The sequence below is a fragment of the Erinaceus europaeus genome, chromosome 4, assembly GCF_950295315.1.
Source record: "Erinaceus europaeus chromosome 4, mEriEur2.1, whole genome shotgun sequence".
Lineage (NCBI taxonomy): Eukaryota > Metazoa > Chordata > Mammalia > Eulipotyphla > Erinaceidae > Erinaceus > Erinaceus europaeus.
Window position 1 is genome coordinate 144,442,225 of NC_080165.1, and position 27,483 is coordinate 144,469,707.

The 27,483-nt window shown below is 42.1% G+C and overlaps 1 protein-coding gene across 3 annotated transcripts in view; it reads right to left on the bottom strand.

Annotated features, from left to right (window-relative positions):
• CRYBG1 (crystallin beta-gamma domain containing 1) overlaps positions 1 to 27,483 on the bottom strand; it is a 149,220-nt gene that overhangs the window by 101,838 nt on the left and 19,899 nt on the right. The window lies entirely within an intron of this gene.

The window sequence follows — 27,483 nt, forward strand, 5'->3', positions numbered from 1 at the left end:
CTTATTATAGTTTTTATTTGCATTTCTCTAATGACTAGTGATAAGCTTCTTGTCATGAACTTGTCAGTTAGGTACATACCTTCAGAAATGAAGGTATGTACAAGCCCGTTGTACATTGGGGAAAAAAAAAAAAACCCAAGATTATTCGGGGACCTTTCTTTCTCTCTTTCTCTGTTTTTACTTTCTTTCCTTTCCTTCTTCCTTCCTTCTTCCCTTCTGTTCTGTTGGAAGAAGGGGATAGATACACCAAGCTTGGTGAGAAACAATTCCCTTTCACCTCCTGATCCAACTCAGCTTCAATTTTCTTTGTAATTGTCTAGTTTTAGACAAAATTTGAATAGACTGTGAATTAAGCTCTTTTAAAATTAAAACAAAAATTATCTAAAAATAATCACTTAAAAACAAAGACTTGAGGGGCCAGGCACACCTTGTTAAGCACTCACGTTATAGTGTGCAAGGACCCAGTTTCAAGCCTCTGGTCCCCACCTGCAGGAGAAAAGCTTCACGAGTGGTGAAGCAGGGCTGCAGGTGTCTCTCTGTCTCTCTCCCTCTCTATCTCCCTCTTCCCTCTCAATTTCTGGCTGTCTCTATCCAATAATAAATATTTAAAAAAAAAAAAACAGGGAGACTTACTTAAGAAAATTATCAATGCTGATTTTCCAACCATAACTATATTTATAGCCTGTCACACTCATGATTGAGGGTTTTCATAATTCACTTATTCACACAGTAAGTATTTATAGCCTGCTAGCTCTGTCAGTTTCTACACATTCATGGATTAAAGGACACACTCTGCCATTAGTTTACTCATTTTGTGGTGAAAGGGAATAAAGGACAGATATGTTGAGACAGTGGGAAGTAATATCATTGCATATATATATATATGGAAATATGGTGGTAATTACTACTTAATCATGATAATTACTGTGGATGGCCACGGGGGGAAATGTAATGTTTTCTTGAAGAAGTGACATTTAAACCAATACCCAAATTCATGTGTGCTGCCTAGCTCTGGACTTCTGTTCTCCCTCCCTCTTTTCTTCCCTCCTTAGCTTCTTTCTTCCCTTCCTTCTTCCTCCCCCCCTCCATTGTTTTATTTCTTTATTGGGGGATTAATGGTTTACAGTCGACAGTAAAATACAGTAGTTCGTACACGCGTATCATTTCCACATAACAATACAACTCCCACTAGGTTCTCCTCTGCCATCCTGCTCCAGGACCTGAACCCTCCCTCCCACCCCAGAGTCTTTGACTTGGGTGCAATACGCCAACTCCAGTCCAAGTTCTGCTTAGTGTTTTCCCTTCTGATCTTGTTTTCCAACTTCTTTTTATGAGTGAGATCATTCCAGTTTCATCCTTTTGTTTCTGACTTATCTCACTTAACACGTTATCTTCCAGCTCCATCCAAGATGGGGTGAAAAAGGTGAATTCACCAGTTTTAATAGCTGAGTAGTATTTCATTGTATATAGAGACCACAACTTGCTCAGCCACTCATCTGTTGTTGGACACCTGATGGATTCCAGGTTTTGGCTATTACAAATTGTGCTGCCAAGAACATATATGCACACAGATCTTTTTGTGTGTGGCTGTGTTGGGTTCCTTAGGATCTATCCCCAGGAGAGGAATTGCAGGGTCATAGGGAAGGTCCACTTCTAGCCTGCTGAGAGTTCTCCAGACTGCTCTCCACAGAGGCTGGGCCCGCTGGGATTCCCACCGGCAGTGCAGCCTTCCTTCTCTCTTTGTAAGTATTATTTCTGGTAGCAGAGAACCATCTTATAATCTAATATGAATTTTTTGTGTGATGAGGTGCTGGAGATTGAACCTCATGCACATTACTACTAACCCAACTCCCCATCGCAATATTTTCTATTTTGAGAAAGAGAGAGAGGAGAGAGAGAGAGGAGAGAGAGAGAGAGAGAGAGAGAGATATTATACCAGCAAGAGCTAGAGTCTCCGGAAGACAGTGTCTAAAGCGCTGCTCTCCCATCCCTGGGGTTCTCCTTGTTGCTCTGGGGATGAAACCTAGAACCTCAGTCATTTGAAGAAAAAGCTTTACTTCTGACCCATTTCCCTACCCCCCCAACAATCTTATACTGATCATCTCTGTAACAATCATTTTATTTAAAAAATTTATTTGATACCCAGACTGTCATAATCTGAAAATAATTTTTTCTACTAGCCCAACCTATACATAAAAACTATGAAATAATGACCTGACTATAGTATCTACAGTATTCACCACGTGAAGGATAGAGAATATAAGGCTTATTTTGACATCTAGAAGCTTATAAAACAACCACCAATGTGCAAGCAGGCATATAATTAAAAGCTAAAATATGTAGAGGAGACATTTGTAATGCTTTAGGAGTTCAAAGAGAAGGAGATCAGTGAGGGTGTGCCAGAAGACTTCAGGGAGGACAGACTTTAAAGGGAGACTTAACCAGACAGGGGGATGGGCAGCAGCTGAGGGGCACATTCTGAAATTTGCCAATAAAGTGGCAGCCAACCCTGAGATCTCCTGAATTGACTGGGTATGATGAATGCCAGTGGGACAAACAAGTGACAGGCTGAATAAGCTATAAAAATCTACTTGAAGGAGGATCTTGAATGACTAGTCAAGAAACCTATGTGTAGTGTCATAGAAAATGAGATCATTGGGGGTCGGGCGGTAACGCAGGGGGTTAAGCGCACGTGGTGCAAAGTGCAAGGACCAGCATAAGGAACCGATCCTGGTTCGAGCCCCCGGCTCCCCACCTGCAAGGGAGTTGCTTCACAGGCGGTGAAGCAGGTCTGTAGGTGTCTTATCTTTCTTTCTCCTTCTCTGTCTTCCCCTCCTCTCTCCATTTCTCTCTGTCCGATCCAACAACAACGACGTCAACAACAACTATAACTACAACAACAAAACAACAAGGGCAACAAAAGGGAAAATAATTTAAAAAAATGAGATCACTGTACATATCTGAGTAAGGAAGTGAATGATCCAAAAGGAGCTGGAGGAGTACAATCATGGTACCATTGGTGAGCCCAGGTAGGCGAGGACCTGGGAGCCAACCGCTCAGATGTAAAGTGCTAAGGACGCTACAGCGACCGTCATCTGGGGCAGTACAGCACAGAAAGAATTGAGGAGAAGCAGACACAGAAAGAGAGTAATGACTCCAGAGAACTCCATGATGCAGACCAGAGGCTTAGAGAACACCGGAGAGTTCCAGCAAAGAAAGGGTCAGGGGTCTGGTCTGGGTCACTCTGAACTCGGGAGACACTGTTTCCAAGCAGAAAAGTCCTATGTCGTGTAGGGCATTTTTACTTTTCAAAGCTATTTAGTCTTACTTTATCTGAACTCTACACAAGTTGCTTATTAGGTCAAGATTTAGTAGGGAAAACCTGCCGGCTTATAATTGGCATCACTGGCACTATTATAGGGCATTTACTTTGGGTCCCTGTGAAACAAAAAGAAATTGCTCGGTCTTCGGTCTCCATCAGCATTTTACAAGTCTTGACCAGGAGGAGTCCTTGTCCTTGCCATCTTTCCACGTCTAGTTCATGTTACACTGCCTTTGCAGTGAGAAGTTCATTAATAAGCACAAGTAATAACTACTTGGACAGGACTTATGGGTCTTTCATAATTTTGTTGAAGTGTTTCGAGAAAAGGTTATGCTTTGTGATTATCATAATGAATGGAATAAAAAAGAGTAAGCCTATACTTTGGTTTTCAAACCAGTGGAATCCTCTTGCCAGAGGAGACGTCATTAAATTGAAACCACAGAGAAATGAAACGAAGACCAGCAACAAAGAAATGAAAACAAAGGCTCTATTTACTTTCCAGCTTTGCTCAGGGAAGCGATCACAGGACCGCTTTAGAATACAGATTGAAAAGATGTCAGTGTGCTAAGGGCTGGCAACAAGGTGTTTCCCAGGTCGGAAGGGAAGGCATGAGATTTGACACACTTTCCTCCCTTGCTCCTCCCCCAGGGCCATGTCAGATTCAGGGACTTCCTCCACGTGCTATTTCATTGTCTTCCTGTGTGGATCTGTGTTCTGAAGCCAGGAGTCAGGAATAGGGTGAAAAATGTCTGCCCCTATCTGCATTGGGTTGGATCTCTACAGACAGAGCACAGAGTTTGGGCTAGAAGCAAAGAAAAAGGAAGCTGCCAGCACCAGGCTTTCCTCTCACATCTAGGGGCCCAGCCCTTCTAAAGCTTACTGTAAAAAAAAAAAAAAATTAATAAACATAGTTTAGCTACTAGTCACGATGTGCATATGAATGCATACAGAGCTCACACAGAGCCCAACAGAGTTTTCCAATTACAACCCACATTTTAAATGAAGATTTCCAAAATAAATCATCTTTAAATTGCTATCTTTGTCTTTTTAAAATTATTTTTTAGTGATCATATGATCATAAGTTAACAGGAGTGTACATTAACACTCTTCCCTCCACCAAAGGTCTGTGTCCCCATTCCCACCCACCTATATAGTGAAGCTAAAAATCGACCCTGTCCCCCCACCCAGAGGTTTTTACTTTGGTGCAATACTCCAAACTCAGTCAAATTCTACTTTGTTTTTCCCTGTCTGTTCTTCTTTCTCAGTTTCTGTTTATGAGTGGGATCATCCCATCTCTGTCTCTATAAAATTATTTATTTATTGGATAGAGACGGTCAGAAATCAAGAGTGGAAAGGAAGATAGACACCTGCAGCCCTGCTTCACTACTTACAAAGCTTTCCCCCTGCAGATTGAGACCAGGGGCTCGAACCCGGGTCCTTGTGCACTATAACATGTGCACTCAACCAGGTACATCCCCACCCGGCCACAACATCTTTTTGTTTTTTAAAAAAGCTATTCAGCCTATTAGGTTTCAACTAAAAGAGCTCATTCATAATTTTCCTGGAGAGACGTTCTCCTCATAAGAGGAATTAAAGGATTTTATTTCCATTTTTATTCCTTAAACAAACCTCATGCCAGGCACAGTTGTGATTTAAAGATGGTTATATCATAGCTGTGGTCTTCCAAAGCTGACAATCTCCTATTGAAATCAGTCTCTTTATCTTCCAAGGTGAACCAGAGACTATCCTCATTGAATTAATCAAAGCAAAACAAGAGCATTATGCTACCACAACTGTTTGGGTCTCACTGAACAGAGAGCTGGGTAAACTGCTGAGAGGGTCTGTTCTCTCTAGTGCTGTGGCCTTATTAGGCTAAGGACTCAGCTTTTCATGGGGGCTACAAACAGTGGTTTATTCACAGAAGACAAAATCCTCCCAAAGTTCTTTATGTGCCTCTCAATCTGTGCACTGCTTTTAAAAAATTTATTTATTTATTTACTATTGGTTAGAAACAGAGAGAAATTGAGAGAGGAAAGGGGAGATAGAGAGGGAAAGAGACAGACACCTGTAGTTCTGCTTCACCACTAACAAAGCTTTTCCCCTGTAGGTGGGGATGAGGGCTTGAACCCATGTCCTTGCAAACTGTAAAGTGCACTCAACCAGGTGTGCCACCACCCAGCTCCCAGACCTTTACACTTAAAATAGGAATTAATTTGCTATTTTTTCCTACCACTTTAAAGCAACTTGAGGTCTTGTGACAAAGAAAAAAAAAATTCTACTCAGACCATTGCCCATGCCCCAAATGTTTTTTGGTAAGCAGAATTCTAAGATGATTTCCAAGATTCCAGCCCCCGTGTACATGCCCTGTGTACATGCCCTGTGCAGTCTTTGAGTGTGGGCAGAACATGTGCATATGAGGGAAGTGACACTGCCATGATTATGCACTTTATGAGGCAAAGGTGAAGGAATTTTTCAGATGTAGTTAAATGTCCTAATTAGTTGACTTTGAGTTACTCAAAAGGATTATTCTTGCTTGACCTGAGCAAACCATGTGAACCCTTTAAAAAGAACATCTAGAGGTCAGAAACTTGAAGCATCAAAGAGACTGAATCTCTGGCTGCATTATGAAGCTGACTGCTCTCCGTTCTACAACAAAGGCATGAAAATGAATTCTGCCACCAGCCATGTGATTCTGGAGGAGGGCCTTGACGTCCACAAGAAACTGTAGTCCAGCCCACAACCTGATTATAGACTTGAGCCTCTGAGTAGAAACTCTAGTGGAGACTTCTCCAGACCCACAGAAATAGAAATCATAAATGCTAAATTTGTGATACTTTATTCTGCAGTGACAGAAAATGAACTCAATAGTCAATAAATGTTTAACCACTAAGTATTGTGGTGCATTTTGTCCAGGGCTTTATAAAGGCACATTGGCACCTGCATTGAAGGAGCTTTCATCTATTGGGAACTATAAAACTGTGAAGGCCACTCAGCAGAGTAAGAAAAGCAGCGTGTATCTAATATATTAGCCATAACAATTACTCTCAGGCAGAAGTTGAAAAACAAGATCAGAAGAGAAAACACAAGTAGAACCTGAACTGGAATTGGCATATTGCACCAAAGTAAAAGACTCTGAGGTGGGTGTGTGTGGGGGGAGAACACAGGTCCAAAAAGGATGACAGAGGACCTAGTGGGGGTTGTATTGTTAAATGGAACACTGGGAAATGTTATGCATGTACAAACTACTGTATTTATTGTTGAATGTAAAACATTAATTCCCAATACAGAAATTAAAATAAAAATTTTTTTAAAGAATTTTGTTTAGATGAAGAAAGAACAATCAGGAAAAGCTTTGTGAAAGTGTTAGCAAACTCTGAGCTGTTTTGTTGGATAGAAATGAGATGGACTAGGCTGGGGAAATAGCATAATGGTTATGTAAAAGATATTCGTACCTGAGGCTCTCAGGTTCCAGGTTCAATCCCCAGCACCATCATAAGCCAAAGCTAAGCAGGGCTTTGGTTTCTCTCTGTGTCTTTCTCCCCATCTCTCACTAAAATAAAAAAAAAAAAACAAACAAACCAACCAACAAAAAACCAGGCCCATTGAAATATAACTAAAATATGCCTACTAGCTATCTACAAAATGGAGGACCCCTCAACACTTCATCTGCACTATTCCAGCCTTTAGGTCCATGATTGGTCAACAATTTGGTTGGCTTTGTATGTTACCTCTCTTTTCAGCCACCATGTTCCAGATGCTAGCATGATGTGACCAAACTTCCGTGGGCAGACAACCCCACCAATGTGTCCTGGAGCTCTGCTTCCCCAGAGCCCTTCCCCACTAAGGAAAGAGAGAGGCAGGCTGGGAGTATGGATCACCATTAAAGGGATTAAGAGAAGCTTATCTGTAGCAAATGTCTGGCTCTCTTTCTGGGTTGAAAAGTTGACTGCGTTCTTGGCACAGAGAGGGTAAAAGAAGTCCTTAAGTCTGCTCTTGCTTGCTTTTACAAATGTTGATAACTTCTTTTTTTTTCCCCTATGATATTTCAGGTACTTGTGTAAACATAAATGGAATCAACATAAAGGGAATCTCTGCCACCAGCCATGTGAGTCTGGAAGATCTTGAGGTCCACAAGAAACTGTAGTCCAGCCCACAACTTGATTATAGACTTGAGCCTCCGAGTAGAACCCCAGCAAAGCCTTTTCCAGACCCACAGGAATCGAAATCGCATCAGCAAATCATTAATGTGTATCAACTCTGCAGGGACTAGAGTAGTGACACCTGTAGAATCATAAACCTTTACTGTTCTCCACATGAGAAACCTATAGGTAGAGGGTCTCCAGTACTAATCAAACTGAGAGAGAGAGAGAGAGAGAGGAGAGATGCTTTTGAGAGAATCACATTGAGCTCAAAAAACCAAGAGAAGGATGAATACTGAATGATCTCACTCACAGACAGGATCTAGGAAGCAAAGCAAAAGGACGCATACAGAGGGAACCCTGCAGGGACTATAATTGACTGCGGCAGAGTTGAGGAGTCAGGCTGGAGAAGGGCGGATCATCTGGGGAGGCTAGGGACTTAGGCCTATAGTGGAACATGAGGGTGGTTTAGTTGAGGGTGAAATGTGCTGACACATACCTTGGAGAAATAAGGAAATGTAACCTGGTCATCACAAGAATTTTGTAAATCAGTATTTCCTCAATAAATTCATATTGAAATTGGAATTGTTAAAAAAAAAAAAAAAGACAGCAACCCAGGTGCTCAACAACAGATGAGTGGCTGAGAAAGCTGTGGTATATACACACAATGGAATACTATGCAGCTATTAAGAACAATGAACCCACCTTCTCTGACCCATCTTGGATGGAGCTAGAAGGAATTATGTTAAGTGAGCTAAGTCAGAAAGATAAAGATGAGTATAGGATAATCCCACTCATCAACAGAAGTTGAGAAAGAAGAACAGAAAGGGAAACTCAAAGCAGGATCTGACTAAATTGAAAGTAGGGCACCAAAGTAAAAACCCTGTGGTGAGGGGGAGGATGGACATGCGGCTTCATGGGGCAGTGGGGGGCGGGTGGGATGGGACACAGTCTTTTGGTGGTGGGAATGGTGTTTATGTACACTACTATTAAAGTGCAGTCATATAAATCACTATTTAATTAATATGAGAGGGGAAAATTGATTGAATGCTTCAAACTTTTTAATACACAGACTATAGGCTGAGTCTTTGATATACTGACTCTCTCAAAAGCCTAGACCAGGGAGAACAGCTATATACAAGATGCTGAGTATTATACAGCAAACCCTAACAAAGGGACATTTCAGAGTTAACCCAATTACCAAATAATGTGATGATAACAACAGCTATCCATTGTCTTCTTGAACCCTAAGACAGCAGGAACCTCACATTTCCACTATAGAGTCTATATTTCCCCCAGTCCTGGAAACTTAGGGTGGGGCGCACTTTTCTGCATGCTGCTTTCAATTCACATCAAATAATATTGCATCCACCGATCCCAACCTAATCAACGCAACGAGTACCACCCCAGCATTCTTCACTTCAGACTGTGTCCAGAGACTTCAGGTGTGGAATGACAACCCTTCAGCTTCATCACTCGGATGAGACCTTTCTTTCCTTTCATAGTATTCTCTAATTCCATTCCAGGTGGTTCACTTCCTAACAAAGTCCCCAAACTTAGATATAGACCAGGTCCCCTGAGATAGAGCATAGGTTCACACGTATCCATAAACTAGGGGAAATATATACCTGAAAGCAGAAGTATACAGAAGTCTGCAGTGAATATCCCCCAACACTTCATCTGCACTATTCCAGCCTCCAGGTCCATAATGGTTCAACAATTTGTTTGGCTTTGTATGTTAACTTTCTTTTTAGCCACCAGGTTCCAGATGCCACCAGGATGCTGACCAGATTTCCCTGGACAGACAACCCCACCAATGTGTCCTGGAGCTCTGCTTCCCCAGAGACCCATCCTACTAGGGAAAAAGAGAGGCAGACTGGGAATATGGATCGGCCAGTCAACGCCCATGTTCAGCGGGGAAGCAATTACAGAAGCCAGACCTTCCATCTTCTGCAACCCACAATGACCTTGGGTCCATACTCCCAGAGGTATAGAGAATGGGAAAGCTATCAGGGGAGGGAATGGGATATAGAGATCTAGTGGTGGGAATTGTGTGAAGCTGTACCCCTCCTATATTATGGTTTTGTTAATGTCTCTTTTTTTAAATAAATAAGAGAGAGAGAGAGGGAGAGAGAGAGAGAGAGGGAGAAAATACTTTCAAAGTGTCCTGGGAATTTTATGGGATAGAGATTATAAATTTTTTTTTCTATACATACATACTAAAAATAGACCCAAATCAGAGTAGAAACTATAAATCTTAATGGAAAAACAAAATGGGGGGGGTGGACTTGATGAGTAGTATGTTAGGATTTAAAGAAAAAAAAGTCAAGGAGATATTACCAGTGTGTAATATGGTTTAGGGAATTCTATCAACAGTGACCAATATAAATTTTGAATTGTTTACCTTATTGTGCCAAGCCCTGTTTTGCTATACATTTTATTTTATTTTAATGTTTTTGACTTTTTAAAAAATCTTTATTTATTTATTGGATAGAGACAGCCAGAAATCAAGAGAAAAGGGGGTGATAGAGAGGGAGAGAGACAGACAAACACCTCCACTGCTTCACCACTTGCATAGATAACTTTTACCCTGCAGGTGGGGACCAGGGGCTCAAACCCAGGTCCCTGCACATTAGAACATGTGTTCAACCAGATACACCTCCACCTGGTCCTTTGCTATACATTTAAAAAATATAATTTTATTTATTTATTATTGGATAGAGACAGAGAGAATTTGAGGGGAAGAGATAGAGAGGGAAAGAGACAGAGAGACACCACTTGTGAAGCTTTCCCCCTGCAGGTGGGGACCAACGGCTTGAACCTGGGTCCTTGTGCACTGTGTTGTGTGCATTTAACCTGGTGTACCACTGCTTGGCCGCCACACGTTATACTCTCAATCTCATTGCCTCATTGCTATTAGCAGTGCTGGTGGGGGCATGGTTGTCCCGGAACCTGACCTCCACAGAACCCCACCCCACTAGGGAAAGATAGAAACAGGCTGGAATGATGCATCCACCTGCCAACACCCATGTTCAACGGAGAAGTAACTACAAAAGTCAGACCTCCCACCTTCTGCACTTCATAATGATCCTGGATTCATATTCCCAGAGCAATAAAGAATAGGAAAGCTTCCGATGGAGGGGATGGGACGCGGAATTCTGATGTTGGGAACTACGTAGAACTGTACCCATTGTCTTACAATCTTGTTAATCACTACTAAATCGCTAATAAAGAATTAAACACACAACACAACAGATGCTGCGGTTTGGGATCCAGCGGCCCTAAGCTTGAACCTGGGCACTGTCGAATGAGTTCCAGGGCCTTGGGAAAGTTACTTGCCTTCTCTGTTCTTGTTATATCATTTAAAATGTCTCTTTATGTTTCATTCTTTCATAACCTCCTTGCTTATCTTCCTTTAATTAAATTCTTTTTAAAAAAAAATTATGATGTCCACCCTTTCCTCCCTCTTCGGGGCATACAGTTGTTCTGAGAGCCTCTCTTTGGATCCATTCCCACACCACAGATGTCATGCCACACTCACGGTACAGACCTGGAGCTACACAAAGGAGAAGAAAGGCTGGGTGCTAGTTAGGCCCCTTCTTTCTCTACTCACACTGAATGGCAATGGTTTTGAAAACAAAGTCAGTGGGCTGGGCAGTTGTGCACCAAGTTAAGTGCACATAGTACTATGCACAACAAAAGGGGGAAAAGACAAGCCTCCGGGGGCAGTGGATTCATAGTGCAGGCACCGAGTCCCAGCAATAACCCTGGAGGCAAAAAAAGAAAGAAAGAAAGAAAGAAAGAAAGAAAGAAAGAAAGAAAGAAAGGAGGAAAGAAAGAAAAGAAAGTCCTTTGCAGAACCATTATGTCATCTCCCCAGTCTCACCCCAATAATCTCAGTGCATGCAGTACTTTTTTCCTAGAGACGCTCTCTCCCAGACAACCACATCAGATTTTTCACTTAATTCCAGTCTCTTCAGAAAGACTTTCTGTGACCATTGATCTAATCTAACATAATCTAACATAGCAGTCCTAGGTCAACATTTCTATCTTTTCTGTCCATTCTTTTTTTTTTTCCCCCAACATCTATCACTAGTTAGTAATTTAATATCTATCTCTTAGATCATATTCTCTCTTTCACAGACCATAACCATAAGCTCTTTGAGAACAAGGACTTCGTCAATCTCATTCACTTTACCTGCCAGTTTTCAAGTGAACTGGTTTACAATAGGTATTTCAAATGGATAATAAATGTGTTTACTTTTAAATATATATATATTATTTACTTATTAGTGGATATATATATATATATATATATATATATATATATTATTTACTTATTAGTGGATCATCTCTGGCATTATGCTATTCCACTGCAGAATACTGTGCCCCAGGATGGTTCCGTAGGCCCCATGTCCACTTGGTCGATTCCAAATTATATTCCTCCATGAGGATAATTTTTGGAACCATCCGTTCCACCCCGGTTCCATGGCTGCCAGTTCTTAGCAAGATCGCCCCGCCAGATATTCGTCGGGATGCGGCATCATCTAAGTTCATTTCCCACGTCTACACTCGACCGGACCTGCCAATATACGCGGATATCTTCGCCCACCCTGTCCAACGCTTGACATCTCGTCACCCAATCTGGTCCCCTACGCCTACACTGAACTTCTCTGTTCCAGGCTCTTGGAAACAGAGTTGGCAGTCAGCTGAGGTCAAGAACAAACACCTCATCACAGACCCCTGCAAGCGTCCACCCGGCTTTGACCTAGCACGTTATGACCGGGCCCTCCTCAATCGCTATCGAACAGGCCATGGCCAGTGCGCCGCTATGTTCCATCGCTGGGGAGCCAGAGACGACCCGAACTGCCCCTGCGGCTCCAGACAGACTATGACCCACATAGTCAACGACTGCCACCTCTCCAGATTCAAAGGAGGTCTCGAAACTTGACATCAGGCTCAACCTGATGCTGTTGACTGGCTACGGAAGAAGGGCCAACGCTAGAAGAAGAAGTGGATAAGACAGAAAGAAATTGAGAAGGAAGACAGAGAGGGAGAGAGACAGAGAGACACCTGCAGCCCTGCTTCACCAGTCATGAAATTTTCCTCCTGCAGGTGGGAACCAGGGACTTGAACCTGGGTCCTTGTGCACTGTATTGTGTGAACTTAACCAGGTGCACCACCACCTGGCCCCAAGGTGTTTACTTTTAATATATTTTGTTTAAGATATATTCTGTAGTGAATCAGTATCAAGTTCGTAATGAAATAGTGTCTACTTAGACTTAGATACCCTCCTCACCTACTTCCTATTATGTTTCTCTCACTCACTCCCAAGCTAACCTCATCAAAACAAGGACTGAAAAAGCTGAATAAGGGCAAGAGACTGGCAGACTTTAACGATGACTCTTTAGTCACTATCAGGCCACCCCATCAGATGGGGCCCTAATTGGGGAGTCCTGAGATTCCCAAACAGACACGATGGGCCTAGACCTCAAATAAATCCCTCTCTCCATTGTTACCAGTCATTTCTATCAGGAACAACACAATAGACCCCTTTATGGGCCCCCATAGGACCTTGCCCTTAACTTTCATCAACAATGGTAGAGAATGTTCCATCCTCCAAAGGGAGGCTGGACAATATATTTATTCTATGCTACATCTGAGGAAGATGGGTCAATATTGGGGCAGCTTGGAATGTTCCTACTTATGACCACAGAATGTGAGCTCAGATCTACAGGAATGCAGAGGTCTCATAGGCTCCTAAGCTGAATATAGGCCCCAGATCAGATCAAATCGATGGGGTTTACAGTCAACAATATTTGTATCCCTTTCCCATATTTGGGAGTTACTCTCTTTCCTGATCCAGCTTTCTGGTCCTTTTCTCAGCCATGACATCATCTATCCAGACAATAATTAGGATCCACCTGCATATAAGATTCAGGCAACAAATAAAACAAAAAAACTAGTATAGCCACAGGCCCTTTGGAATATAACTAAAATATGCTTACTAGCTATCTAGAAAATGGAGGACCCCCCCCCCCAATTCTTCATCTGCACTATTCCAGCCTTTAGGTCCATGAATGGTCAGCAATTTGTTTGGCTTTGTATGTTAACTCTCTTTTCAGCCACCAGGTTCCAGATGCTAGCAGGATGCGACCAGACTTCCCTGGACAGACAACCCCACCAATGTGTCCTGGAGCCCCGCTTCCCCCAGAGCCCTTCCCCACTAGGGAAAGAGAGAGGCAGGTTGAAAGTATGGATCCACCTGTCAATGCCCATGTTCAGCAGGGAAGCAATTACAGAAGCCAGACCTTCTACCTTCTGCATCCCATAATGACCTTGGGTCCATACTCCCAGAGGGTTAAAGAATAGGAAAGATATCAGGGGAGAGGATGGGATATAGAGTTCTTGTGGTTGTATTTGTGTGGAGTTGTACCCCCACTACCCTATGGTTTAGTCAATGTTTCCTTTTTATAAATAAAAAATTTTAAAAAGGCATTTTTTCTTTAAAGAAATTGATTATTCTTTAAAAATATTTGTAGAATTTTTAAATGCACTTCACAGATTTGTCCTAAGAAGAAAGGTTTCAAACACATGGTCTATTCAATACATAAATGCCTGGCAGGAATAAGATGTTATCAGCTGGGTCCTGCAGAAGACTACACAGCATATTCAAGTAACATCATCTCACTCAGCATCAGACTTGCTGGGGCTCAGTGCTTGCAAAACGAATCCACCACTTCTGCAGCCCCTGTCTTTTTTCTTTATTTGATAGGACAAAGAGAAATCAGGGAGGGCTTGAGAGAGAAGGATAGAGACAGAGAGATACCTACAGTACTTGCTTCACCACTGGTGAAGCTTCGCCCACTGTAGGGCTCGATTCAGGTCCTTGCCCAAGGTACTGTGTGTGCTTCACAGGGTACACCACTTTCTGCCCCAACAGAGTTAAACTTTCACCTCCATTGTAGCAGCTACATTGTAGCAGCTACATTTCTTTCAATATGCAAATCCTTTTGATCTCTCCAGGCCTGCTCATAAAAGACAGTCACTTTGGAAAACAGTTTAGTAGTTCTTCAAAATGCTAAACTGAGTTACTGTATGATCCAGAAATTTCACGCATAAGAAACTTCACACGCCCCAGATCACATCAAATTGATGGGGTTTACAGTCAACTATATTTATACCCCTTTCCCATATTAGGGAGCTACTCTCTTCCCTGATCCAGCTGGTCCTTTTCTCAGCCATGACATCATTTCCCCAGACAATAATTAGGATTCACCTGCATATCATATTTCAGGCTCAGGCAAAAAAAACCAAAACAAACAAACAAAAAAAACAACAAAAAAAACCCCACTAGTATAGCCACAGGCCCTTTGAAATATAACTAAAATATGCCTACTAACTATCTACAAAATGGAGGACCCCCAACTCTTCATCTGCACTATTCCAGCCTTTAGCTCCATGACTGGTCAACAATTTGTTTGGCTTTGTATGTTAACTCTCTTTTCAGCTACCAGGTTCCAGATGCTCGCAGGATGCGACCAGACTTCCCTGGACAGACAACCCCACCAATGAATGTGCCCTGGAGCTCCACTTCCCCAGAACCCTTCTCCACTAGGGAAAGAGAGAGGCAGGCTGGGAGAATGGATCGACCTGTCAATTCCCATGTTCAGTAGGAAATCAATTACAGAAGCCAGACCTTCCACCTTCTGCACCCCATAATGACCCTGGGTCAATCCTCCCAGAGGGTTAAAGAATAGGAAAACTATCAGGGGAAGGGATGGGATACAGAGTTCTGCTGGTGGGAATTGTGCACAGCTGTACCCCTCTTATCCTATGGTTTTGTCAATGTTTCCTTTTTATAAATAAAAATTTTAAAAAGAAAAAAGAAAAAACACATAAAAAATTCACACATATGCAAAAGAGTTGAAAACATATGTCCACACAAAAATGTGTACACAAGTGATTTTAGCAGCAATACTCCTAATAGTAAAAAGTGAAAACAACCCTGTAATTATCAACTGATAGATGGATAAACAAAATATGGCATACTTATACAGAATAATATGATTTGACAATAGAAAGGACTGAAACACTGACATGTGCTATATCATATACAAATCTTGAAAATGTTATGTTAAGGATATGCAAACTCTCAGTTTTAAGAATGGGTGATGACTTGGAAAACATAATATGTTTTTTTAATTTTTAAAATGTATTATTGTATAGAGACAGAGAAATTGAGAGAGGAAGGAGAGATAGGGAGAGAGACAGCGAGATACCTGCAGACCTGCTCCACCACTCTTGAAGCTTCCTCCCTGTAGGTGGGGACCAGGGGCTTGAACCTGGGTCCTTGTGCACCACAGTGTGTGCTTAACCAAATGTGCCATCACCTGGCTCTGAAAAAATATAACTATGTATAATAGTAAAGTGAGATTATTTTTTTTACTCTTAGTTTACCAGCCAAAGGGAATTATAGTAAAATTGAAGTTGCAAGGGAAAAATATGGAATAATGCTAAAGTAAAATGTATTAGAGCGTCATGGGCATCCTTTTCAGTATGATTCTAGTTAGAACTGTAGAAATGGCAGTACGAAAAGGGGTGGGGGGAGCAGGAATTAAGGTGTGCAGTGCCTCCTAGGAGCCAGGATCTGATTAAACCTTCAGAGCTTTATCAAGGGTGTGAGGACAGCATTCTGCCCTGGACTCAATTCTTGAGGAACAGCAAATACTCCTCTCCTCCTCCTCCTCCTCCTCCTCCTCCTCCTCCTCCTCCTCCTCCTCCTCCTTCTTCTCCTTCTCCTTTTTTGCCTCCAAGGTTATTGCTGGGGCTCAGTGCTGGCACTTTGAATCCACTGCTCCTAGAGGCCTTTTTTTTTTTTCATTTTATTGGATAGGGCAGAGAGAAACTGAGCAGGAAAGGAGGAGATAGGGGAGAGAGAAAGACACATGCAGACCTGCTTCACTGCTTGGGAAGTGACCCCCCTGCAGGTGGGGAATGGGGGCTCAAACTGGGATCCTTGCACAAGTCCTTGTGCTTTGTACCAAGTGTGCTTAACCAGGTGCGAGACATCCAGGCCCCCCACATACCTGTATTTCTCAATGATGCTAAAAACTTAGATACATCGAGACAATGATAGGACTCTCATGAAATATCAAGCACCATTTTAACAGCAGTTCTTTCCTTGCCCATTACTTATCTTGCATTAGATTTTTGTGGACCAGCAATACTCATTTGTCAAAAGAAAAAAGTCCAGAAGATACCATTAATTGCATAACCCTACTATTAGACATTGGGTACATCTTTTCTGTTGTGTGTATTGTTTCTAAAATAGAAGTGACCTAGATTTCTCTAAAATTGAGGAATATTGATCACATTTCATCTCCACAGCCAACCTAAGAGGTAGATATATCTGTCCCAGTGGAGTCTCCAAAAATAACTGCTTTCTGCCTTCACCTATTGAGTTCTACCCATTCGAAGCAAACTCCACAATTAATTGGCTTTTCTTAAGGCCTAGAAAGCCGGGCTGACAAAGATCTGGTTTGAAGCGTTGACTTGGACAAGAGAAACGCACAGATCCCTTTAGTTTGTGTCATGCAGTGGGAGTCACATCCCAGCTCATGGGTACAATTCTGGCTTTTGTGCTGCTGCCAGGTTCTCAGCCAGCCCTCCTTCTTTGCACAGGAACAGGAACTTCTGCTCAGCTTCCCCTGCCCTGAGGGGAAAGAACTGGCGCTTTGGCACACCCGTTCCAAATGGTTCTAGTGCCCTCCTCCAGATCAGCCAAAGGTGGAATGAAAAGGCCGCGATCCTTCAGACAGGAAGAAACCCTTCCCAGCTGCTTCTGATGAGCCCATTAAATAATGATTTCTTTTCAGCTAAGGAACAGAGACTTCAGGAAAACCTTGGCAGAAAATCACTCACCAGGAAGGCAAAGAGAAAAAAAGTCTGAAGGATGGGTGGGGTCACACACAGACACACACACACACACACACACACAGACACACACACACACACACACACAGACACACACACACACACACACACACACACACACACACACGGGCCCATTGTTCAGGTTCTTCCCACCCCAATTTTATTTTCTGATTATTTGGTCTTGGTTCAGATCGCTGGCAATAATCGCTTTGCTAGGAGTCCTCAGAAGCTAGATATATTAAAGTTAACTTGAGATGCTTTGAGTTATTCATTAACAGTGAGGTGAAGACCAATTTCAATGTATTGTCTAGAATAAAGGAGCCTGAATATGACTAGTCTTGAAAACGCTGACTCACTACTTCAGCTGAACTTGGGAACTGATCTCCTGGAACTACAGAAGAACTCTTCCCCTGGTAAGCACCTTTTAAATGAATATTCAGTATCTGTTGAAAACACTAAGCCAACATCAGATCCATGTTCTTTATTCACTCCTGCCTCTTAACTTTCTCTTCCTAGGCAACATTCCTCTTGAAAGTAAGTGTACACCCAAAAACAAAATACAGTCATTGGAATAAAGCTATTTTTTTGTTGGTCATTACGCGACACAACCCGACATTTTTTTACTTTGGAATTGCAACCAGACCAACAAAAGGAAAACAATGCAGGGGCCAGGTGGTGGTGCACTGGTTGAGCTCACCTGTTACAGTGCACAAGGACCCAGGTTTGAGTCCCCTGTCTCTACCTTCAGGAAGAAAGCCTTGCAAGTGGTGAAGCAGTGCTACAGGCACCTCTCTCTCTCTCTCTCTCTCTCTCTCTCTCTAACTTCCATCTCAATTTCTGGTTGTCTATATCCAATAAAGATAGTAAAACAATTTTAAAAATGTGTCATTTCTTCTAAGTTGTCAAATTTATAAAAGAAAGAAAGAGAGAGAAAAAAGAAAGAGAGAAAGCAATGCAAAACTGACTGAGTCTGACCTTGGAGAAGATAACGTTGCTCTAGAGCCCAGCCTAGAGCTCTTCCCTCCAGGAGCCTCCTAAACAATGATCTCTCTTTTCTTGTCCCATCTAAAAGCAGAACACCACATTTTACCAAATGCTTGTGTTAGGTGGCATTCTATGGCTTTTGCATGTAACCAACTTACTTAATGCTCACAAAGACCTCATAGACAGACAAGTGAACTGAAAAACAGAAAGGTTTAATAACTAGCCCATGCTCAGTCAGTTAACAGAACTTGAATGTGAAGTTGAGTTGGGGTGATGCCCAAATGCATATTTTTAACCAGTTTATCACACTGTCTTTATTGTTGTTATTGTTTTATTTACTTACTTACTATGGGATAGAGACAGAGAGAAAATGAGAGGGGAGGGGGAACTGGGAGAGAGACAGACACCTGCAGCCCTGCTTCAACACTCGTGACGCTTTCCCCCTGCAGGTGGGGACTGGGGGCTTGAACCCAGGTCCTTGTGCACTGTCATGACCACACAGTCTTTTCAAAAGTGATTCTACATATAGAACTGGCCTCCCTAAAAATGTTCCATCCATTAAATCCCATCTGAAACATCATCTATTTCAAAGGTGATTTATGGAGAGTGGAAGATAAAATTTCACGTACTTGGATTAAAAAAAAAATCATGTACATGAAAACAAATACAAATTGGGCCTAGGCAGTGCTGAGCCTGTTAGAGCGTACCTATTAAAATGCACAAGGACCCTGGTCCAAGCACCCGGCTCCACCACCCCGTCTCCCCCCATGCAGGAGAGGAAGCTTCACAAGAGCTTAAGCAGCTATGGCAGGCAGGTGTCTCTCTCTTTCTCTCCTCATCTCTGCATTCCGTCTGCATTTCTCTGTGCCTCTATGCAAAATAATGAAATGAAATGAAAAATTAAATATTAGAGAAAAAGAAGTCTAGCTCTCCAACATACTTGTTAGATAGTGAGAACTCATACTAATATCTTTTCTAACCTTGCTTTAAAGAATTTGGAGACAATAAAAAGAAATTTCACATACTAAGTGATCTCCATACCCCTGACACACAATCAATCAGCTTTTACAGAAGATTTCCACCTGAAGTCTCCCAAGAATTCACCGGAGATAAACACAGAGCTGAGTCATTCTTTGCAGTCACAGCCACGAGGAAACTCAACTGTAGCCTGACTCAAAGTGTATTTAGAAATCTGTCTTATGAAATGTCTTGTTGGAGTTGGCTCCAGCTTACATAATTACAGAGCATTAACACTGGGAAGGGTCTTAGAGTTTATTATGTTGTATCCCCTTAAGTGAAGCTTTCCAAGGAGGGCAGATGAGTTGTTCCAGGTCCCAGATGCATTTAGTGGAAAGAACATCATGAAAACAATCTGGCTGACTTTCCAGGGTCCAATTCCTTCCTCCTCTTTTTTTTTTAAATTAAATCATTTAAAAAATATTTATTTATTTATTCCCTTTTGTTGCCCTTGTTGTTTTATTGTTGTAGTTATTATTGATGTCGTTGTTGTTGGATAGGACAGAGAGAAATGGAGAGAGGAGGGGAAGACAGAGAGGAGGAGAGAAAGATAGACACCTGCAGACCTGCTTCACCACTTGTGAAGCGACTCCCCTGCAGATGGGGAGCGGGGGAGGGGGGGAGGCTTGAACTGGGATCCTTACACAGTTCCTTGCACTTCGCGCCACATGCACTTAACCCGCTGCACTACTGCCCGGCTCCCCCTTCCTCCTCTTTTGCCAGCTGCTTGTCCCAAACCATGTGATATTTTATATAGAAAGGTAACACATCCTTTTCATCTGGGGCTTAGGACACTTTCCTATGCTCTATACAAACAAAATTAATATAAGTATATGGCTTTTGGAAGTAGATGTTATCTACTTCAGATATGAGCTCGGTTGTGCTTACCTTTTCCATTTAGAGAAGCAGGTGGGGTGAGGGGAGGGGAGCAGGTGGTGGCACACCAGGTTGAATGCAGCAGGTTGAATGTGCAAGGACTCAGGTTCAAGTCCCTGGTCCCCACCTGCAGGAGGGAAGTTTCCAGAGCAGTGAAGCAGAGCTGCAAGTGTCTGTCTCTCTCCCTCTATCTCTCCTTCCCTTTTGATTTCTCTCTGTCTTAGTCAAATAAAATAAAATAAGAGAAGCAGATAGGTAAACACTAAATGGAAAATGTACATTACTATTTTTTTTAAATAGGGGGAGAAGGGGGAGAGAAAGAGAGACACCACATTGCACAGCACCAAAGCTTTGTTCAGTGAGGTGGGGGCCAGGCTCAGACCTGTGTTGCACAAACTATCCAAGTGAGCGACTTTACCTGCCTGTATATGACTTTTTATCCTGTTACAAAGGTAAACGTATCTTCTAGTATTGCATTCAATTTCATCTCCATTGTTTGTCCCAGTGGGAACTGTGGGGGATATCACTGAAAATTATTAGAAAATGCTTTAAGATCTATGAAGGAGAAAACATTTCATTTCCAAGTGTCTGATCCTCAGCACCATCTCTGACCCATGAACCCAGGATCTCTGTGGGCTGTTTGTGCTCAGCTTCTGGCCAGTTCATCTGACCTCAGCAGGTTTTGTTCATCCTGTTTGTTTGTTTATTTGGGTTGCATGTATGACAAAGCATACAATCCAAGTGAGCTATGTCCCTGGCCCTTTTGTGTGTTCTAAATCACATACCTACCCCGTTCACCTCAGAAGCCGTCAGCCACTATCGCTGACATCTTCAGGATAAAGCCCAAACTAGCAGAGCCCTCAGCGGATAGTGTCAGATGCCTTTCAAGTCCATCCGCTCTGATGGGTCTCCGCAATCCGTCTGCTCTAACAAATTGTGTGTCTCCAGTCGTGTGAGCACACATACTGCTTACCTGGCTCTGTACCTCGGCCCGTGTGACTGTTCCCTCCCAGGATATCACCCCATCTACCTGAGCCAGCCTAGTTCTGACTCACCTGGCAAGGCCCAGCCTGGAGGGCTCCCTGACAACCCAGCTTACTGACACCCTTCTCTGAAAGCACTATGGGTAACAATGGCTTCAGACTTGCCATTCCATTTCAGTGTTTCTGTGTACTTTTATCTTGCCTTCTCATCTGGTCTGCACACTTTTTAAGACTATAGAACAGGGTTTCTTTATTATTTATTTATTAGTGAGGAAGATAGGAGGAGAGAGAAAGAACCAGACATCACTCTGGCACATGTGCTGCCGGGGATCGAACTCAGGGCCTTATGCTTGAGAGTCCAAAGCTTTATCACTGCGCCACCTCCCGGACCACCAGGTTTGTTTGTTTTTAAGAGTTTATTCTATTATTTTACTTTATAAGAATACTATTCAGCTCTGGCTTATGGTGGTGTGGGGGATTGAACCTGAGACCTTGGCATCTCAGGCATGGGAGTCTCTTTGTATAACCATTATGCTTTTTCCCTACCCAGAGTAAGGAACAGTTTTTAGGCTAAGAAATATTCCCTCTGGGATGGAATATATACAATTCATACACTTCCCCTGGTGGTGGGAAGTGTATGAATTGTGTCCCTCTTATCCCACAATCTTGTCGACCATTACTAAGTCACAGATGGTAATAATAATAATAAAGAAGTTGAAAAATAAGAAAACACAAAGCGAAACTTGAACTGGCTTTGGTGTACTGCACCAAAGTAAAAGACTCTGGGATGGGAGGAGGGTTCCGGCCCTGGAACAGGATGGCAGGGGAGGGAGGACCTAGAGGGGGTTGAACTGTTACGTGGAAAACTGAGAAATGTTACATACGTATAAACTACCGTAATTTTATTGTTCACCGTAAACCATTAATCCCCCCAATAAAGAAAAAGTATTTCCTCTGTTCTGTAAACATATAAAGAAGTGCAAACAGCTCTCCTGCCTGAGGCTCTGAAGTCCCCCCATCTCTCACACACTACACAGAACCAAAGAACAAAGGGAGACTCTGACATTCTCCAAAAGGACAGTGGCCAGCGTCACATCTATGGACACTATTCCAGCAACAAGCAGACCTGCAGTGGAAGGCACGCTCCTTCTAAGAGCTATTCTTTTAGAGTAACGAGATAGTGCTACGGAAAAGTTCTCTCGACGGAAACATCGCAGTCAACAAGTAAAATGAGCTAGTGTGTTTAGGCAACAGTCACTAGTGGTTAGAAAAACTGTTAGGTGGGAGGTTCTGCAGGGTGGCTCAGGATGATGGTGTAAGTCTCTCCATCTTAGAATAAAAGGTTACATGCATCCGATGGTGCAGAATAGCAGTGTACATGAAGCAGCACTTGGGAAATATTCTTGCCCCGAATGGTCTCCTCACAATCTTATTTTCGATTTGCTATTTACTATACATTCTGGCAGTAGAAGGAGGTGTTAGGTGACACTTTGAGGATAAAACCAGTCAAATCCAGAATGTGAGAAATTCTCAGAAAATTATCTGATTTTTTTTCAATAGATAAATGGCAAAGCAAAAAAGAGGGGGAAGGCTCTGCTCCTTGCACACAGTCACGTGTGCTCTCGACCAGGTGCACCGCTGCCCAGCCCCACACATGCACATCAGGCTGTGACAGTGGCCACCTCTGGGCAGTTTAGTTCCCTCCATACCTCTTCAGCTCTCCGTCCTTACAAGTGAATTAAAAATCATTCCCAGCACCGTCTGGTCTTTTGTTTAACTGGGTAAAGATACGTGTGGTCGCATCTGGAAGGATTTCAATGCATTTGTTTGTGCCCAGTTCATACACACACGTTTTTGTTTGTTTTGTTTGTCTGTTTGTTTTTGCTTTGTCGGCTGAAATGTCCTAGAAGCAATAGAACACCAACCACAAATAGAACATCTAGAATGCAGATCTTGGTTCCTAACACCATTGTCCAATAAAATTAAGCAAGCCCCCTTAGAAAAACAGCTAAATTTAGAACCAGAGCACCAGATATATACAAAGTAAGCCTGGAATATCTTCAAAGTACCAGGCAAAAAGTGCCAGACATCACACATGTGCACACAAACACATCCACAAACACCATAACATACGTGAAAACACAATATCAGGGGGTCAGGTGGTGGCGCACCTGGTTAAGCACACACATCATCGTGTGCAAGGACCAGGGTTCGAGCTCCCACTCCCCACTTGCAGGGGGGTTGGGGGGCAGAAGCTTCATGATTGGTGAAGCAAGTAGTTCACGTGTCTCTGTCTCTCTCCCTCCATATCTTTCTCCCTTCTCCGTTTCTCTGAGTCCTATTAAATAAAAAAGGCAGGAATGGCCACCAGGAGCAGGCACTGAGCTCCAGCAATAACCCTGGTGGCAACAAAATAAAAATTAAAATAACACAATACCAGAGATATGCCGAAAAGATATAGAAACTAGCCAAAAATCTCCTAATATCCACAACTAGAAATAATTTGATTTAAAAAAATGGAAGCCCCATATTGTAATTCAAAGTAGAACATAAATAGCCCTGAGTTCGTACTGATGGAAATAGATGCTTGAATAAATAAGTGGAGAGTTCCTTCTCTGGCATCCCATATGCCTGAGCGATGCACCAGTCTTCTTCCTCATCACCAAATGAAACAAATTTTTAAAAAGAATAAGCATGAGGAAAAAAATTAAGTTTGTCTTGTTTTCCATTCTATTACCTATTTTTTTACCTTTTGTCTATTGTGTACAAATAAAAAGAATAAAATTTTTCAGTACCTGGTGGTATACATACAGAGTGTTTTATTAGGTTAAAATTTTCTTGGGGGGAGGAGAGGGACCTGGAGAACTGAAACAGCCCAGAGGCTGCCTCATGACGTGTAGGCTGACCCACACCCCGCTTGTCACCTGATTGCTAGAACTGTAGCCCCTTGGGAAGAATAGCCTGCAATCAAGAAGTCATGCAAAGCTGCCTCCTTACAGGGTTGTTCTTGGACTATGCTGTTCCAAAAGTTAACCCTGGACTCTAGCCATCTGGTGCTGAAAGCCTTCCGGGCTTGTTTGAATAATTTATAGAGAAGGTTAAGATAGAAACCATCCTGTGAAAAGCAGAAACCCGGTCAGCACTACTTTAACAGGAGACCAGGCTGGTACCTGTGAATGTCTACTAAGAAGACCCACACGTGTCTTGGAACAAGTGTTTCTCTCTGTTTTCATGGTTCTTTTTCTGTCATTCCTGATGCTGAGATATTTCACGGAAGGACAAGTTTTGTCTGCTCTTCGATCATAGGGGAGTCCAACTTAAATGTTCAGTCCTGCTGCATGAAGACCGAAATACCCTTCATACTTCAGAAACAGGCTCAAGAAATTAAGTCTAGAAATATTTCCTTAAAGATCAGAAATGATGCCCAGCTCCCCACCTGCATGGGGGAGGCTTCACAAGCCTCAAAGCAGATCTGCAGGTATCTCTCTCTCCGTCTCCCTCTCTCAATTTTTCTCTGTCCTGTCCAATAAAAATGGGAAAAAATGGCCAACAGTAGCAGTGGATGTGTATTGCCGACACTGAGCCCCAGTGATAGCCCTGGAGGCAAAAAAGAAAAGTCAGAAATGATGGGATGAATTTCCTTTTCATCTCTTCTGCAAGTCATACTCTCTACTACACTCTAACCTCTCTCATCCAGATCCCAGCCATACTAAGCAGAGAACAGCTATTTTCTACATAGGAAACCACAAGAACAGGACCATCTGACTGCAATAAAAACATGCCTTAGGGTTATTTCCACTCCCTTACTTAATAAAATATTGATTCCATAGTACAGGGAATCTGAGTACAGACTGAGAGTCAGGACTTCAGGATTCATTCTTAAGCCAATTTTAGAAGTGGTTATAGCTTGGAGTCTCTGCAGCAACAAACAGCCTTCTGTTTCCTTGTTTGCAAAACAGAGATAATGATAGCAACTCAGTGATTGCACAGAGCCCAATATAAAGAGGTCTCAGCTATAGGCAGCTAATAGGTCCCTCTAGGAATGACACGTATTAATTACATTGTATGAGAGGCCAGCAAAGCTGCACCAGCCACTTTTAGGAAAGGCGGTCTAAGTAGGTCCTCCTTATTTCATTTTTATGATTATATGTTTGCTTGTTTGTTTCCTGTTCTATATTTGTCTTTCTAATAATACAGAATCATTTTATTTATATTTTAAAGGAAGATTTATTTATTTATCAATGCGAGCAAACCAGAGCATTACTCTAGCAAATATAGTGCTGGGAGTTGAACTCGAGCCCTCACACCTGTAAATCCTAAATTCTATTACTGAGTCACCTCCCCAATCACAAATATTTACATTTCTTATTCAACTACCTATCTAGGATTGACTCTTATTCAGTTTCATAGACAGAATGCTGTACTTGGGCAGAATGAAGAAGAGTGATCACATCAGCATCTTGGGGACCAAGTGAAATGTCACTGTCCCCAGAGGAGAAGAGAGATAGAGAGATATATAGATATATATATATATATAGAAATATATAGAGATATATAGAGAGATATAGAGATATATATAGAGAGATACTTATAGAGAAATATATAGAGAGAGATATAGAGATATATATAGAGAGATATATATAGAGAGATATAGAGAAATATATAGAGATATATAGAGAGATATAGAGATATATATAGAGATAGAGAGATATATAGAGAGATATATATAGAGATATAGAGATATATAGAGAGATATATAGAGAGAGATAGAGAGATATATAGAGAGATATATAGAGAGATATAGAGATATTCTGAGATATACAGAGAGTGCTCTATTCCTACTTTTTGGTTTCTGCTTGCAGAAGCTATCATGATTCCATTCTGACTTCCCTGGCCAGAAGACTTCACCAGTGTGTCCTGGAACCTCACCCCTCCAGAGCCCTGCCCCACCAGGGAAAGACAGAAACAGGCTGGGGGTGTGGATCCACCTGCCAACGCCCATGCCCAGTGGAAAAGCAATTACAGAAGCCAGGCATCCCACCTTCTGCTCCCCGTAAAGAATTTTGGCCCATATCCCCAGAGGAAGAGAAACATTAGGGGACGATAACCAAACACTTTGAACTCCAACTATGTCATGGATCTGGAGAGAGAACAGGAAAAAAGAAGGACATTCAGCAGTAGTAATAGGTATAGGTGTGACTTGGAAAGGAAGAGAAGAATGTGACCATGGGGGGAAAAATGGGCAAATATATAAACATATATATATATATATATATATATATATATATATATATATATACTGATAGTTATAGAAATAATAGTCATTCCATATTTCCAATGGAGGGAATGGGGACACAGAACTCTGGTGGTGGGAACAGTGTGGAATTATACCCCTGTCCTCTTATAATTCTGTAAATCAATATTAAGCCACTAATAAAATTAAAATACATATATTAAACTAAAAAAAGAGTGAGATAGAGTTCTAGGAAGAGGGAAAGACACTACGAGCACCAGCTCATTCTCTGATATTACAGCCCCCCTCCATGTGGTCCTGCGATTTGAGCCTGGGTCACATATAATGCAAGATACACACCCTACACAGTGTGCAATCTCTCCAGCCCCAACATTTTTAAAAATACCGTTAACTGAAGCAGTAGATGAAAAGTGTGTGGCACAAGAGAACAAAATCGATTCTGTAATCAACTGCCCAACGCTGCAGAAATATCTAACCCCAACAGCTACAATACTTTAAAAATGTGTTATCTATCCTCTACTGTGTCAGGTGGAAATTAATGAATCAAACTAAAATAAGAAAAATATTTTTAAAAAACTGCTTGATGCCTTTAGAGTATTAAGTAGTCTGTGATGATTAAAATAACTGAGGAAATCAAGTTGAAACGGTACAATAAAAGTCATTCATTCCGAAAACTCCCAGTCAGCGCTCACTGCTTGGCAAACACTGTGGTAGAAACGGGCAGACGGCAACAGTTAAGAGATAGAAATATCTGCTTCAGCTGGAAGCAGGTGGTGGCACACCTGGTTAAATGCACACATAACAGTGTACAAGGACCCAGGTTCAAGCCCCTGGTCCCCCTACCTGCAAGGGGGAAAGCTTCATGAGTGGTGAAGCAGGGCTGCAGGTGTCTCTCTGTCTCCCTCTCTCTCTCTATCTCCCCTCCCCTCTCAATTTCTGTCTCTATCCAGTAATTTTAAGTAAGTGAAAATT